At 32.3% G+C, this 15181-nt stretch overlaps 1 protein-coding gene across 4 annotated transcripts in view; it reads left to right on the forward strand.

Annotated features, from left to right (window-relative positions):
• Positions 1 to 8073: 8073 nt before the first annotated feature.
• LOC127700449 (uncharacterized) overlaps positions 8074 to 15181 on the forward strand; it is a 67309-nt gene continuing 60201 nt past the window's right edge. For 3 of the 4 annotated variants that reach the window (XR_007981577.1, XR_007981578.1, XM_052203920.1), the window contains exon 1: positions 8074 to 8312. The gene's annotated coding sequence lies outside the window, so the exon portion shown is untranslated. Of the gene's footprint in view, positions 8313 to 13959; positions 14127 to 15181 lie in introns of those variants that run through there. The other variant, XM_052203921.1, reaches the window with a different exon arrangement.

The following is a 15181-nucleotide window of genomic DNA, read 5'->3' on the forward strand; positions in this document are numbered from 1 at the left end:
CATTGGTGGCCTTCGGCTGTTGTCTGCTCTATGGTCGGGTTGTTGTCTCTTTGACACATTCCCCATTTCCATTCTCAATTTTATCATTGCAATCATACCACATCTTAGCATTGTGCTAAAGGACAAAATTTAAAAAAAAAATTACAGTATTTCCTCAAAATAAAAAGTCACCGAGACAGTAATGAAACAATAAATGACATAAAAATATTTATTGTGAACTTTCACCTGTAGACTTTAACATGGAGCAGGCGTTTTTCCATGTCCACTACCCCAGGAATAGATTACCTTAGCTGTATTTGGCAAAATCTTTAGGAATTTTGGGTCCTCAATACTCTTTAACATCGTACTATTTGTCCTTTTCAACTTTTATGATTCGAGCGGCACTGATGAGTCTTTTGTAGACGAAACGCGTGTCTGATGTACAAAATTTTAATCCTGGTATCTATGAGGAGTTTATCCATAATAGAAACTGATTGTTTTATATGTTTGAACCTTTCATTTGATCCCTAGTAGGATTTCTATTTCTGTATCGCGTGCTTTCTTACACATAGTTTACATATTAGTAGTCGTGGTAAATATTACTGATATTGTTGATATTTATAGATGTAATACAATGGACCACCTTGGACAAAGTATGAATTATATGTACGTCTATGGTATACATGTAAAAGTTTATATAACAATTACGTTTAAGGCATTTTAAAATCATTAAAAATCCTAGGCTTTAATTCTGTCAGATAAATAACGAAACATATTGTGTAAGTTTGCATCATAAACTATATATAAGCAGAACTGACTGGTTAAAATGTCGAATAATTGTATTATCAAAAGTAAAATGGAGGCGGAAGATACCAAAGGGATAGTCAAACGCATAAGTCGAAAACAAACTGAAAACGCCATGGTAAAAAAACCGAAAAATGACCAAAAGACAAACAACAGTCTACAAAACACAACATAGAAAGACTCAGAAACACGAAACCTACCAAAAACCGGGAGTGATCAAAGGTGCTCCGGAACGGTAAGCTGATCCTGCTCTACATGTGTCACCCGTCATGTTGCTTATGTAAGTACAAACTCGGTATTATATAAATATGAAAATATTGTACTTGGTGCATACGATACAGGTCGGGTTCTGTACATATCTCCTATAGTATATAAATCAGGAAATTTGGTACGATTGTCATTGAGAAAACAATCCAACTTACACCAAAGGGGGAGAAAAATCGATTAAGATAAAAGCCATCATTTACGGAAAAACAAAGCTTTAATGGTCAGGAAAACCAAACAACGACCAACCTCGACACTGATAATGTTATAAAACGGGTAAAAAACTCTTCAGAGTTTACTCTGTAATTTTTTGTACACAGAGAATCAAAACAAAGCTTACAATCTATAATGTCAATGACACTTAAGATAAACCAGCATTTTATCAAATATTTCATTCATTTATGAACAACGAATTTAAAACCAAATTGTTCAGTAAATCATGTATATCAGTACAATACTATTGGGTTATACCCTCGGATGAACAACGACCGAAACTCGACACTGATAATGTTATAACGGTATAAAGTTCTTCATAGTTTACTCAGTAATTATGTGTACACAGAGAATTAAAACAAAGCGTACAATGTACTATAATGTCATTGACACTTTAGACAAACCAGAGGTTTAGTAAATATTTCATTCATTTATGAACCACGAATTTAAAAGCAAAATTGATCAATAAGTCATGTGTGTCAATACAATACCAGGGGTCGGTACCCTCAGATACTTAGTAAACAGATACCAGTAGTAGTTTTGATTCCAAAATAATAATTTCATGTACAGACGATAAACTTTAACTTAACACCTGTTTTACCTATATGAAAAATATGTTGTTGTTCCAAAGTAATAGTTTCATGAACAAGACGCTAAACTTTAACCTAACACCTATTTTACCTACATGAAAAACATGTTGTAGTTCCAAAGTATTAATTTCATGTACAAGACGCTGAACTTTAACAAAACACTTGTCTAACCTAAATGAAAAATATGGGGTTGTTCCAAAGTAATAACGTCATGTACAAGACGCTTAACTTTAACCAAACACCTGTCTTACTTACATGAAAAATATGTTGTTGTTTCCTAAGTAATAATTCATGAACAAGACGCTAAACTTTAACCAAACACCTGTCTTACGTAACATGAAAAACATGTTGTTCCAAAGTAATAATTTCATGTACAGACGCTAAACTTTAACCTAACACCTGTTTTACCTACATGAAAAATATTTTGTTGTTCCAAAGTAAAAATTTCATGTACAAGACGCTAAACTTCAACCTAACACCTATTTTACCTACATGAACAATATGTTTTTGTCTCAGTAGAATTTCAACCAAAGATGAAGACGTTGATCTTAATTCACTCTACTGGACATCTAAATTACGGAAGTGTATGGCATTATAGTGCTCAGTCTGCAAAATGCTTCATGAAACCTCTTTCAAAATTATTCATTTCTACTTTATAAACAATCAAAACATGGCTTCAGAGTGACGGTGAATCTACCTACTCGACAGGGGGTGGTGTAAACAAGAAGAGTATACTATGTGCTTATGGTGGGCTGTTACACTACTGTCCAAGGTTAGAGGAGGGTTGAGCGACATCAAACATATTTAACCCCGCCACATTCTATATGTGCCTGTCCCAATTCAGGAGCCTGTAGTTCAGATGTTATCATTGGTTCAATCTGTCAAATTTGTTTTTCGTAAATCGATTTGTTATAAATTAGGCCGTTAGTTTTTCTTGCTTGAAGTGTTTCACATTTGTCATGTTGGGGCCTTTTATAACTGACTTTACGGTATAGGTTTTTCTCATTGTCAAAGGCTGTACGGTAGCCTAGTATCATTGCTCATATCCACTCCATTCTAACTCTGGTGGATAGTGTTGTGTCATTGGCATTTATACCACATCTCCTTATTTAGATATAAGAAGATGTGGTATGAGTGTCAATGAGACAACTCTCCATCCAAGTCAAAATTTATAAAAGTAAACCATTATAGGTCAAAGTACGGTCTTCAACACGGATCATTGGCTCACACCGAACAGCAAGCTATATATTGCTATAATTTCAAAAGCGCGATTTTACGCCAGTACTTAAAACCTTCCATCCTTTATGGGTGGATTTTACATATAAGCAAAATGAGGATGTTAAATTTGATGTATGCCGTTTTGTGCTTCTTCGTTACATTTGTTTGTTTTTATAGTGATTAAGATGATAACACAATGTTGACTGCTGTACCCCTATTTTTGACATTTTTACCTATAGTGTCTGTTTGTTTTGTTCACGCATCGTTGTCAATATAATGGAATTTGATGCGACTGTCATACAAGTGAGAGGTTTAGCTAGCTATAAAACCAGGTTCAATCCACCTTTTTCTACTTAAGAAAATGCCTGTACCAAGTCAGGAATATGACAATTGTTATCCATTAGTTTGATGTGTTTGAACTTTTGATTTTGCCATTTGACTGGGGACTTTCCTTCTTGAATTTTTCTCGGAGTTCAGTATTTTTGTGATTTTACTTTTTGTACACCTAAAATTTGTAAAGAGATGTCAGAGTATATACCGCCTAAGTATCTCTCCTTATGCAAAAGGAAAACAACATGTGACGTTTCTACGTTTTACACAAGTATTCCTCACTCTAAACGTAAGTTCAGATTGAAATAAAAAAAGAAGTAGAAGATAGAAACTGGGCAATCAAACCATTATTCGGAAAAGGACAACTTTGTTTCATACAAAAGAATGGCTAACGTAGACACATGTTTATTGTTTAAAGAACGACAATCATATTTAGAAACAAAATAAATCGATTCATATAAAATAATTATTTAACTGACACTATCAAAATTCTTTTTTTTATATTGGCAACATATTGTTACCTTTGGTGGAGGTGTTTTTCAGTCGTAAATCCTATTTGAAACTCCGTTTGGTCCTCAGTTTTCTTGTCAACTTGTTCCTTTATTCCTTTGCAGGAGCTTCTCGAGAAGAATGAGATATAAGCTATCATTAACATTAAATTTCACGTGAGTTTTTTCTACTTGAAAAACTCTAAATTTAATGACTATGTTGATCGTATACCTATTGGACTTTGAATATAAAATACCACAGATGCGGTAAATACTGTTTTATACCTTGATTTGATATAGAAATGCATCTTGAGGTCCGGTTGAAAACAAAGGTTTATGATAAAAAGATAATTCCAAATTTTCCTTTGTAAACTTTACAGTTCTACGTAGCAACATCCCAGCAGTACCTGCATATGGAGTTTATATCTTCCAGTTTATACAATATTCCACGGCTGACATTTTATATCATGAGTTCTTTAATAGAGAGTAGCTGCTTAAAATTCATCTATTTGGACGTTTTACGAGCGCCATCATAAATAAGGTGGCCATTAAAGAAAATATTTCTCCTATTACTACGAATATGCTGTACCTGTTTTAAAATCACCCCAATAATATGAAGACCCCCGAGATTGTCAGTAAGGAGAAAATTTTCAGGCTGCGTGTCGTCAGCGGGGAAAGGTAAGCCGGAGTGGAAGTCCCCACGACCAAGGGGGAAACATACGAAGGCCCCGGACCCCGTCCACTTTTCCTCTATTGTGCAACAGGATATTTACTCGCCATGAGCAAAACAACGGCTATTACTTGTGGAACAGGAACTGCTTATCCTTCTCGAATAGTTCAGTTTTATCCCCAGGTTTTGGTGGGTTTCGTTTTGCTTTTGAGTTTTCCTAGCTTTTGATTGCCCCCTTGGTATCATTTTCCAAAATTCAGATTCATTAAATTCTCAGTACAAAATTAAACAAGTTAACTGCTTAAGTTTGAAGTATCATCAAAGACTTAACATAACTTGATTGTACTCGCAATATTAATCCCCCAATACAACAACAATTTCCGGCCAGCCGGTGTTTCCCTTATATCTATAAATAAAATGTAACTCAGCGGTACTCTTTGCTGTTTGAAATCAATTTTATTAAAAATGAAGCAATTTGCTTTTATGGTTAGACTTCATATTCAGGTTACTGTTGTTGAAACATTAAAGAGCATACCATAATCTGTTCCGTTAGTTCATTTTAGGTTTATATTAACACTTCGTCTAATGACATTCTTTCAGTTAAACTTAAGTTTTATTCAATATCTTACCAGGAACAGATGCAAAAGAGCAACAATGGTTATTTTCTTCTTTTTGTCCTAGTTAACTTAAGATGATTCATGATTTTTGTTCTGTTTTCTGTTGTTGTTTATTTTGCTTACGTCTTTATAGTTTTCCTTTCATTATGTGGAATTACTTTGCTGTTGGGCTTGTCATTTTATAACATTACATCAACTTAACGTCAGTTATAATACAAACTGCTGGTCAATAATCGTCGTATGACGTCATCAGTTAAAGAGTTAAAGGCTTTTTGTGTAACAGTGGATTATTGCATGTAAGTTTGTAAATTGAAAGGTGCTTTCTCAAAACATGTGAAAGAATTATAGGTAATTATTCTGACAAATGTCACCAAAAGGTCTTAAAGAACGTCATAACTTCTGTTTAAACGAAGGACTATTTGATAATTAATTTGTGATGTAAGTTTATTATGTTATTTAGTTCTTAGTTTTTAGATATATATATATATATATTTTCAAATTTTATGTTTTATTTAAATATTGGATCACCATTAGTTTGCTCTGACATTTGAGTTCATTATCATCTGCCAAATCAAATCAAATCAAATCAAATCAAGATTCATACCTAAAAGTGTGTTTTAATATTTGTATGCTGATAACTTAAATATATAAATCATCTAAGTGGGCTGGTGGTAAATTACTAGTCTTTTGTGAAGGAGGGTCTAGTGTTCGATCTCTGGCTAGGTCAAACTTTGGTGAAGGAGGGTTTTGTGTCCGATCTCTGGCTAGGTCAAACCAAAGACTTCAAAAAGGGTATTTGCTGGTTCTCTGCCAAACATGCGACAATTCTGATGAAGAGCAAAGACTGCATGGTGGGTTTTAGAGTCGGAATAATGTGTATATGTATGGTGGCATGCGTTCTGGCGTGGACTATTCCCTTGTGGGATAGCAACTAAAATAAATCCCTCTCAGCGTCTCCGTCAAGTACAAACACATGCCATATTCAATTCTCATTAATATGCTATCATCATGGATATGATATAGATATTTTCTACTGGACGAATATACAAATAAAGAGATGTGGTATGATTGCCAATGAGGCAACTATCCACCAGAGTTGAAATGACTTGGATATAGGCAATTAAAGGTCATGTTAGGCCTTCAGCAATGAGAAAAAAACCATACCGTGTAGTCAGCTATGAAAGTCCCCGACATGAATAATGTGAAATGGTTCAAACGAGAAAATCAAACGGCCTCATTTATAACAATACAATTATCGAAAAATCACTATGACAGACATGAACCAAAGACAACCACGGAATTACAGGCTCCTGACTTGGGACAGGCACTTACAGAATGTGGCGGGGTTAAAACATGTTTATGAGCGCTCAATGATCCCCCTAGTTTGGGACAGTTGTGTAACAGCACAATAGAAGAACTGTAGAAATCAGTTGCAAATGGCTTACCTCAGGTACGAGCACATAAAACAACTTAAAACAATAATAGACAAAGCACCGATATACGAGTATTCGCAGAATGTGTTGACAGTGGATACCATTATTCATATGTATGTAATAACAGTTTTATTTCATATCGAAGAAAAGAATGCATTCATACATATTATACTAAAAACCAATTGTACTGAAAATGGAAAAGATTCTTGCATTGTGTTACTGTCAGTTGTAACGTGAGGTATCTATATTTATCAAGAATCTTCTACATTTATTCAAGTAGTTACATAAACTGTTTGTAATGTTAGAATGTACATTTTTGTTGGATATTTCCGTCTACTCTTACTTTTCTTTTTTATTTGTTATTGGTCCTCGTGTTTCACATGTATCTGAGCTTAAATAAAGAAATGAAGAAAATTAATTTCCTAACGGCAATATGAACGCGACCGTTGCTCCTAAAAAGAGTTTAGGAAGTATTGACATCGGATTCGAAGAGGACGCAGAGAAACAACTTCTATATTCAAAAATTACTAAAAAGGTGATAATGAAAAATGAAATTTGAAGGGACAAAATAATCAAGTAAATATGCAGAGAACATCGTAGAATGTTTGTTACTCCATTTACCATCAACTTCTTTATTTTGGTAATATCTAGTCACTTCACGTAGATATCGCTCGAAAAAAGAAATTACTTTTTATACTTTTGAAAATTTATGAATGTGAATTTGTTTTTATTCACTTGGTATTCAGGGAAAAGTTTACTTTCTGAACTCCCAACTTCGAACTTAGTTTCATAATTTTTAGAAATATCAATCTGCATCAGCATACATTCTTGACATTTAAAACACTTTAAAATTTTGCTCATGATGTAAATATTTTTGGAACATTAAGGTAATATAATATAAAGAACATTCTTATAAATATCTATTTTGTATAACTGTTCATCGGTTGACACATTTATCATTGAGATAGCAAAAAAGTGAAGGTAGCTTATCTATTTCTTTTATATCCTTTTGAAATTTCAGTTAAATAAAACTGAATAAATCTACATGTTAACAATAAACAATTTCTGCAGTTAGAATGATAACAAATTATTTTCACACAGCGTAAAACATAAATCTTTTTTCACAATAGTATTTCCTTAGTTCGAACCTGATATCTTTTAAATAGCTTTGAATACTTTAAAAATTTGAAGGTGTCAAATTTTAAACCATTTTGAAAAGAAATATTTTAATGATTTAAAGTTTAAAAATTCCGATAAAAGAAAGTAAATCCGAAGATATTTTCACCATTTGCCGTTAGTTATATCAAACCGCAAGCCATAACGGTATTGTCAATTGAGTAAAATCAATCAACCTTTTATAAGAATCTATAACATATATAAAAGCATGTGATCAAAATAAGCGATAAACCGCACCTCTGGTCCTATGCCTTACTGAAAAGTCACTGTCTGTACATGTTTGTTTATATAAATTTCTACCTGAATTCACCAGGTAATAAACTTGATCAATTGATCGTTGATCATTTAAAGTCTTGAACGTCGTATTTACCGTTCGGTCAAATTTTCAATACAATTTGCATGTATGAATAAGGATTGTTAAGATTCATCATTCAGAGTTATATATCTGTCTGTCAGATTCATTTAATGGTATGTTCATAAGGAATCTACATCTTCATCAGAGCAGCTGATCACTGATTAGAAAAAGACAGGTAAGTGATACACCTGTATATACAATATTATTGGAAACACAATCTTTTTTAAATAGATCTTTGACAAATTTGTATTTAATGTATTCGAACGTAAACAGAATTAACTCAAATTGCATGTTTTAATTAAGCGGACGTCTTTGGAAATCCAATCTCATTCAAGTCGGAACTCAATTTCTATGATATAATATCATGCCATCATTGTTGATATCTTTGTCGATGTTCAGTGGGGGTATGTAATTAAAGGTAAACCCTTTAGTAATGGGTTGTACATAAATAACCGCATATTACATGTATAACATGCTAGCTTAATTCATGTGAAAATCAATAATCCATTATGATGAGAACATGCACTCGTTTTATGAAGGAAGTTATGCTGTTATTTCATATGGAAACTACCGGTGGTGGAAAAATACATTTTCATTCACATGTCTAGTCCTCTCCACTTTAAAGGAAAATAAAGTTTCTCAAAGAGATCCAAAGTTAATATAGATTTAAGCTTTTGGTAGTTTATAAGTTGCCCGTGTTTCGTTACATTAAATAGGCTTAATTAAGAAAACCGTCGAATAGATACATAAAAATTAGAACGATTAACGATACATATAAATAAGAAAATGTGGTATGAGTGCCAAGGAGACAACTATCCATCCAAGTCACAATCTGTAAAAATGTCTGTTAAATAAACTGCACATACTTTTTTTTGGTATATACTAGATAATAGTAGATTTCAAATGTATTTTGATGACTCGAAATTGTTATTCTGCAAGTTTCTCGACATACCAGAAGGTGTTATTTAATCTTGACTGCTGACGTTCATATGACACGAACTCTACCAAACAAATACTGACACTAACAATAGAAAAACATTTAGTATAAAGTGAAACTCTACAGTGTATACAGACATTCTATAATATACAACATGACTTATTTAATTCCTGCTTTGACAAATAAACTAAAGCAACGACCAGTGTAAATTTTTAGATTGACATGATGGGATATTATTTGGTAAAATCTAAAGTATCTTGTATGCTTGCATTTTGCGTTTTAATAATGTCGTATGACGCAGAAAGTTTGCTTTTATCATTTGAACGTTGTACTTCTAAATGAAAAATAATAAGTTGTAAAATCTTCTTTGTTTTCAGCCATGTGTTTTAACCTTTTTTTTACTAGTTTATGCCAAAGTGATTTTTATCGTGCTTGTATTTCCGTCTTTTAAATTATGAAAGAATCTAATTCATCAATGAGCAGATTTTAATTGATAAATCAATACGTCCTAGTCACGTATTAAAAGATCTTATAGTTGATGTATCAACAAGTCCATCGAGTGCTTTCAGTATTCTACCAAGTCATACATTGCATTATTGTTGGGTTTTTTTTATCAAAATATCATGATTGCAGACTTTATTACAGAACATGGTTTTGAGTACACAATTTTATTAATTTAAAACATCCTGTCCGAGTGACATTCTGTTAATTATGAAGGTTTGATAAAACCCTGTATTGACTCTTTTTTTTCACATGTGTATTACCAGATTATTGAAAATTTTAAGGAAAACTGAACCAATATTGAACTCGGACATTACTGATTTTTGTCATGTCCATAAAAGGTTAATATTAATTGCTTATCTATTGAGAACGATATGTAGCTCAAATAATCGCATCACAGTAACTAACTCTTCCAGACCACTTAACACAATGAGAACAAATCGTCCAACTGAATAAACACCTCGCCTTTGCTGATCCTTTTCTTGTTGTACACAACAGTATAAGAAAAGTATTATACTTATCTATAAGATTAAACTGTTATAATTGTCAGCTAAGGGTTATATACGTATTAACCTTTATAAATATTTGATTAATTTTTCGTGCCTTGACAAGGCACAGATCACGGATCAATTATTTTACCTGGTTGGACATCTAGGTAAATACAATACCTGCGTTGCTAGTCCTATTTATTTGAATTTGAATGATTTATTGTACATTTCAAAAGATAACCTGCATTGTTCGCTGTACATCTAATCCTTCCTATATTTCACCTTTTCAAACCTGTTGAATTTATAACTTTTACTTGACCATTGTGATTCTCGCTGTGTCTTACTGTGATGAAATGTTAATGATAGAATACTGTTCTAAGTGGCACATACTCAGGGGAGACGTCCTTATGAATTATTGTTATACAGAAGATAAAACTACCGTGAAGAATTGGAATGTTTGTTTTGGAGAAGTAGGTTGACATCACATACATGTGCAAGGCCTTAATGTCATTTTGATAAAATTTGTTAAAAATTCTGGTTATATATAAACAAGCAAATGATTGTTTCTTGCTTAAACCAGGAGCATATATATTTGATATATTAGATAAACTGTTCCCAGCTTAAATGTGTATTGGATTTTTATCAGTTGTGAAGCATGCCTTAGTACTTTTTATATCTTTATCTTTTTCCTTGCATACCAGCAGTACTTTTGGTGAGTTTTTACAACCGCTGAGTTAATGCCACTACTGGTGGACGTTTCGTCTCTGAGGTTATCACCAGCCTAGTAGTCAGAAATCCTGTGTGGACATGAAATATCATTGATATGGTCATTTTCTGTAAATTTAGATCATAAAAAATGATAATTTTTTCAATATACATAGTTTTTCGACCCCGATCATAGATGGCTTTAACCGAATTTGGCATAACGTTTGGAATGTTTGGTTTTTAATACTCTTCTAATTTGTATTTGAATTATTCTTCCAATTGGTTTAATTCGAGCGCCACGGATGAGTCTTTTATGTAGACGTATCTCGCGCGTCTGACGTAGCAAATTATAAGTCTGGTATCTTTGAAAAACTTTTAAAAAATATATATTTTGGAATTTTTATGTTCATCGGCAACTTTCCTTGTGAGAAAGCACCTGAAAATCATTGTTTTAAACCTTTTGACCTCTGCCAATTGCTGGTGCAAAATAATGTAGAAATATTTCGTTCAATGATTATCATGTCATTGCATGTTATCACTTTGCTCACTGTTAAAAAATTTAGCAAATTGCAGACAAAGAAATAATAAAAGTTCTATATAGCTTTATACCAGAGACATTAATTATATGTGTCTCTGTTTATACTTTGAAAATTTTGCTAAATTTAAATGTAAAAACAATTTCTTATACGGTTTTCCATACGTCTATAGGGAAAGCGGTTTTCCTATATGAAGTTTTTTTCCCATTAAGAATACAGGAAATGTACAGCTACTGACTTAATTCGAGAACTGACGGTTATTTTCTTTGACCCTATACAACCATCTGTTCTCAGCCTTAGCTCATAAAAAGCGTTCTTTATATGGTTTGTTATACAACTAATTATTATAATCATAATTACAATCCTGTGATGGTTAGTAGTGTTTTCCCTTTCAATTCTGCATATGCCGATTATTAAAAAGGCAAAACTTATATTACTATTAAGTATAAATACGAGACAGTTAATCAAATTTACTGAAATTAAGTACGGAAGTCAGACTGCATTGTGACACTTTCGTTGTTCTGACTATCGAGTGATGATTAGTTATTCATTGATTAATATCTACCTGGGGACAGGTGCTTGTTAATTCATGTATTGATCTTCGTTGACGTCGTTATGTGTAAATTCTATAGTCACCAGAAGTAATGAAGAAAAGAGTTTTATATACCAAGCACCAAGCTCCTGTTGTCTGCTTCATATACACATGCAGGTATTTTTTTCACATGGCATGAAACATTCTGCGTGAAAACATTTGAAATAAAACTATATATGCAAGGCAATTAAACACGTATGTAGAATATCTACACACCGAGCCATCATGAATTAATCACATTCGGATTTTTTTTAAAAGAGCTCGTTTCGAGCTACTAGTATTTGTTTTTTTAAGGAAAAACTAATCTAATTCAGATGATACGCAGACAAAGTTAGGATACTCACAAATCTAGTTTTATCCCTGTCTCGTGCTAATATACCCGTAAAAACAGGATACGAGCCCTGTCCCATGCTAATGTGACTGTCTAGAAACCAGGAACCTCGTCATTGATACGGAATTTGGTTTTAACAAAGGATCTTTGATAGTCTCTGTTAAGTTCATTAAATTGACTACGAAAAATTTAGTCATTAACCATATGATATGGACACCTTACCATTGAAGACCGTATGTTTACTGTTACTTTTATGTTGTTGTAAATTACAGTGTTTCAATGCATTTACCCCACACCTAGCTTGTTTTATCTAAATTTATATAACAGTAATCATGGCTACATGTGAAGCTTCAAGAAACACCAATACAAGACCTAATTGTTAAAAGAATTTCCCTGTCTGTCTTCGCTCATGTCAAATCATGCTTTAACATCGATAAGACGGGGACATATCTGCTATTGTTTAAACATTTAAACAGTAATAACTAATAAAACATTACAATATAAATTACATTTGTTTTAATGTAGTGTTTGCTAATAAGTGAAATGTATACATGTGTGTCTATATGGTGTGGCTTCTTACGGTAGATTCATACTATGTCATGGCCACGTGGTCATGGCATTATCCTGTTATTAAGATCTGGATGTACAATGAAATACACTAGGATAATTAACTAATGTATATTTGTTTAGCTTTGATAAAGGAATTTATTATTGTTATTTCTCCAATACTTTGGAAGGTTACTTGTCTTGATTTTAATAATTTCGTGTCATTGGCAATCATACCACATATTTTTTTATAGAGTTCGTGTAATTAATTTATCCGATATGCAAGCTTTAAACCATTACGTCTTTTGAGCGTTCATGATAAAGTTTAATCCAGAAAAGTGCTTCGGACGCACACACTGTATAAAGTGTAATTTTCATTTTGTATAGCACTGGGTCGATACCACTGCTGGTGAACTATCCTCAGCTCAGTAGTCAATTCTATACTGAGATGATTTATAACAAACCTTTCATAAATTGTCCGTTCATAAATATAAAAATTATTAAGAAACTAAGGTTCCAATTTTCTCATTAAATGTTGAGCTAAAATGAATTTAGCTGATATGTTTAGGGCCCGTTTGGTGATCTTCGCATGTGTCGGTTCTTATACTTCCTTGACTTTCGAATGTTTTGCTTTGAGTCCTCCTGATGAAGGTTAATCCAGAAAAGTGCTTTGGAACCATATACTTTATACAGTTCTATTTTCTTCTTTTGTTTAGCTTCTTATTGTTATCTTTTAAGTTATTGGTTAAATTTTATGAAGAACAATATTAAAATAAGGAGACGTGGTATGATTGTCAATGAGACAACTATCCATCAGGTGCTATTTATTCACCATAGTCCACCCACCGAATTCATCTGCATCAAACATGATCAAACTAAGTACATGTATTCAATAGAATAGGACGAAATATATATTCGTTGTGTATTCATTCAGACGGGGAAATTCCATTCATGCTTGCCAATTTAATAAGCAATTTCCATATTACTGAACCACATAATTGCGTGAAAAATAAAACTTCAGTGTTCACATGTGATAAATAGTGCCTTATATTTATTGTAAATTAAAACTATCATAAACAAGCATATCAATTACATCCCTAAATAGGTGAACAATAATTCAATAGAAAACATACATTGCGAACGCATAAGTAAGTCTTGGTAATTAAACCATACAAAAAATATTCCAATCAAGGACCATGCAATATACAGGATGGAAATGCAGGAGACACGAGTCAATAAAATTTCCAACAGTTATACGATATCAGTTACTATGACAATAACATTTATAAGCGTTACAGTTTTTCATTCTAAATAACTGAGATTATAACATATCAAGACACAATTATATCTGTGGTAAGTTTCTTTGTAAACATTGTAGCAGAGACATGTATACATGTATATATATGTCTCTAATTGTAACAATTCAGGGATAAGCAAAACGGTTATTTATTACCACTGTGTAAAAGGAATACAGGGGTCTCCCATCTACTATTGATTGGCCATTGTAATGACCTCAAGTTGGTGCTGAAGAAACCTAATGTATTCAATTCTTGAATACAATTTTATGTCATTGGCAATGAGCGCCGTATGTACTAAATTTATATAACGAATGTTTTTGTTGACACATTTTACTTTTACCAAAATGTTACGCTCCCAGATATCAATATCAATACAATATCAAATATCAATACATCTACTCTTTGTAAAAAAAATACCTGAATGAAAAAAAAAATGCAATCTTCGAGCACAAGAAAATAGAGCCAGATCTTTAAAATGGCTAATCAGCAAATAAGATGTACTTGTAGAATACGTCTGATTTTGAAATTTGATATGAACATTAGTTTCTACAAAGTCGAATTCTAATTCATTCAATTAACACGATTAAAACGTCAACAAGAAGTACCTTGTATAAGTCACAGACCTTTAATTGTTTAAAGCACACCTCAGTCGAATCACTTCTCTAAATACAATAAGTAAATATTTCATATATTTTAATTAAATCGATTAAATATGACAATACTGTGAAATTGAAGGATTGTGCGAATTACTTTTCACATTTGATTTAATAAAATAATAGAGATTTTGTTTGTTTAAACTTTATATGGGCTAGGTCTGACAAGTTTGAAACAACATGTTTCCAAATGAAATTAACTTATCTTCAGTACAAATAAAAATGTTCATGTTGGGGTAGCTTAAAGATTTGTGATATGCGATTCCAATTAATTTACTTAAATTCTTATAAAAAATTAAAAATTGGTTTAACATTGCAATCATCAGTAAAAGTTGCAGTTTTTTTGGCAATTAACAGTTTAATTGGCATGGATCTGTAATATATGTGATTCTTCCTTAAAGTCAACAGTGATAGAATGTTAGTTTTGACGACAACAGTATTAAAACAATTATATTTT

Source organism: Mytilus californianus, unplaced genomic scaffold, assembly GCF_021869535.1.
Source record: "Mytilus californianus isolate M0D057914Y unplaced genomic scaffold, xbMytCali1.0.p SCAF_5, whole genome shotgun sequence".
Taxonomy (NCBI): Eukaryota; Metazoa; Mollusca; class Bivalvia; order Mytilida; family Mytilidae; genus Mytilus; species Mytilus californianus.